We start from the raw sequence: 3,558 nt of genomic DNA, 5'->3' as shown, positions 1-3,558 counted from the left end.
AACCTGGAGAGGCTGTAGCCTGAGAGAGAGAGTCAGAGGAAAAGGGGTCAGAGGACACAAGGGTGTAATATACAAATGTTATACAGGCGACACAGGGGTGTAATATACAAATGTTATACAGGCGACACAGGGGTGTAATATACAAATGTTATACAGGCGACACAGGGGTGTAATATACAAATGTTATACAGGCGACACAGGGGTGTAATATACAAATGTTATACAGGCGACACAGGGGTGTAATATACAAATGTTATACAGGCGACACAGGGGTGTAATATACAAATGTTATACAGGCGACACAGGGGCGTAATATACAAATGTTATACAGGCGACACAGGGGCGTAATATACAAATGTTATACAGGCGACACAGGGGTGTAATATACAAATGTTATACAGGCGACACAGGGGTGTAATATACAAATGTTATACAGGCGACACAGGGGCGTAATATACAAATGTTATACAGGCGACACGGGCGTAATATACAAATGTTATACAGGCAACACAGGGGTGTAATATACAAATGTTATACAGGCGACACAGGGGTGTAATATACAAATGTTATACAGGCGACACAGGGGTGTAATATACAAATGTTATACAGGCGACACAGGGGTGTAATATACAAATGTTATACAGGCGACACAGGGGCGTAATATACAAATGTTATACAGGCTACACAGGGGCGTAATATACAAATGTTATACAGGCGACACAGGGGCGTAATATACAAATGTTATACAGGCGACACAGGGGTGTAATATACAAATGTTATACAGGCGACACGGGTGTAATATACAAATGTTATACAGGCAACACGGGTGTAATATACAACTATTATACAGGCGACACAGGGGTGTAATATACAACTATTATACAGGCGACACGGGTGTAATATACAAATGTTATACAGGCAACACAGGGGTGTAATATACAAATGTTATACAGGCAACATAGGGGTGTAATATACAAATGTTATACAGGCGACACAGGGGTGTAATATACAAATGTTATACAGGCGACACAGGGGTGTAATATACAAATGTTATACAGGCGACACAGGGGTGTAATATACAAATGTTATACAGGCAACACGGGTGTAATATACAACTGTTATACAGGCGACACAGGGGTGTAATATACAAATGTTATACAGGCGACACAGGGGTGTAATATACAAATGTTATACAGGCGACACAGGGGTGTAATATACAAATGTTATACAGGCGACACAGGGGTGTAATATACAAATGTTATACAGGCGACACAGGGGTGTAACATACAAATGTTATACAGGCGACACAGGGGTGTAACATACAAATGTTATACAGGCGACACAGGGGTGTAACATACAAATGTTATACAGGCGACACAGGGGTGTAATATACAAATGTTATACAGGCGACACAGGGGTGTAATATACAAATGTTATACAGGCGACACAGGGGTGTAATATACAAATGTTATACAGGCGACACAGGGGTGTAATATACAAATGTTATACAGGCGACACAGGGGTGTAATATACAAATGTTATACAGGCGACACAGGGGTGTAATATACAAATGTTATACAGGCGACACAGGGGTGTAATATACAAATGTTATACAGGCGACACAGGGGTGTAATATACAAATGTTATACAGGCAACACAGGGGTGTAATATACAAATGTTATACAGGCAACACGGGTGTAATATACAGGCGACACAGGGGTGTAATATACAAATGTTATACAGGCGACACAGGGGTGTAATATACAAATGTTATACAGGCGACACAGGGGTGTAATATACAAATGTTATACAGGCAACACAGGTGTAATATACAACTATTATACAGGCGACACAGGGGTGTAATATACAAATGTTATACAGGCAACACAGGGGTGTAATATACAAATGTTATACAGGCAACACAGGGGTGTAATATACAAATGTTATACAGGCGACACAGGGGTGTAATATACAAATGTTATACAGGCAACACAGGGGTGTAATATACAAATGTTATACAGGCAACACGGGTGTAATATACAACTATTATACAGGCGACACAGGGGTGTAATATACAAATGTTATACAGGCGACACAAAGGTGTAATATACAAATGTTATACAGGCAACACAGGGGTGTAATATACAAATGTTATACAGGCAACACAGGGGTGTAATATACAGGCGACACAGGGGTGTAATATACAAATGTTATACAGGCGACACAGGGGTGTAATATACAAATGTTATACAGGCGACACAGGGGTGTAATATACAAATGTTATACAGGCAACACAGGGGTGTAATATACAAATGTTATACAGGCGACACAGGGGTGTAATATACAAATGTTATACAGGCGACACAGGGGTGTAATATACAAATGTTATACAGGCGACACAGGGGTGTAATATACAAATGTTATACAGGCAACACAGGGGTGTAATATACAAATGTTATACAGGCAACACGGGTGTAATATACAACTATTATACAGGCGACACAGGGGTGTAATATACAAATGTTATACAGGCGACACAAGGGTGTAATATACAAATGTTATACAGGCAACACAGGGGTGTAATATACAAATGTTATACAGGCAACACAGGGGTGTAATATACAGGCGACACAGGGGTGTAATATACAAATGTTATACAGGCGACACAGGGGTGTAATATACAAATGTTATACAGGCGACACAGGGGTGTAATATACAAATGTTATACAGGCAACACGGGTGTAATATACAAATGTTATACAGGCAACACAGGGGTGTAATATACAAATGTTATACAGGCGACACAGGGGTGTAATATACAAATGTTATACAGGCGACACAGGGGTGTAATATACAAATGTTATACAGGCAACACAGGGGTGTAATATACAAATGTTATACAGGCAACACGGGTGTAATATACAACTATACAGGCGACACAGGGGTGTAATATACAGGCGACACAGGGGTGTAATATACAAATGTTATACAGGCGACACAAGGGTGTAATATACAAATGTTATACAGGCAACACAGGGGTGTAATATACAAATGTTATACAGGCAACACAGGGGTGTAATATACAGGCGACACAGGGGTGTAATATACAAATGTTATACAGGCAACACAGGGGTGTAATATACAAATGTTATACAGGCAACACAGGGGTGTAATATACAGGCGACACAGGGGTGTAATATACAAATGTTATACAGGCAACACAGGGGTGTAATAGACAGGCGACACAGGGGTGTAATATACAAATGTTATACAGGCAACACAGGGGTGTAATATACAGGCGAAACAGGGGTGTAATATACAAATGTTATACAGGCAACACAGGGGTGTAATATACAGGCGACACGGGTGTAATATACAAATGTTATACAGGCAACACGGGTGTAATATACAACTATTATACAGGCGACACAGGGGTGTAATATACAAATGTTATACAGGCGACACAGGGGTGTAATATACAAATGTTATACAGGCAACACGGGTGTAATATACAACTATTATACAGGCGACACAGGGGTGTAATATACAGGCGACACA

This window comes from Ranitomeya imitator, chromosome 8, assembly GCF_032444005.1.
Source record: "Ranitomeya imitator isolate aRanImi1 chromosome 8, aRanImi1.pri, whole genome shotgun sequence".
NCBI lineage: Eukaryota > Metazoa > Chordata > Amphibia > Anura > Dendrobatidae > Ranitomeya > Ranitomeya imitator.
The sequence above is the reverse complement of the archived record's forward strand: the minus strand, read 5'-3'. Positions refer to the sequence as shown.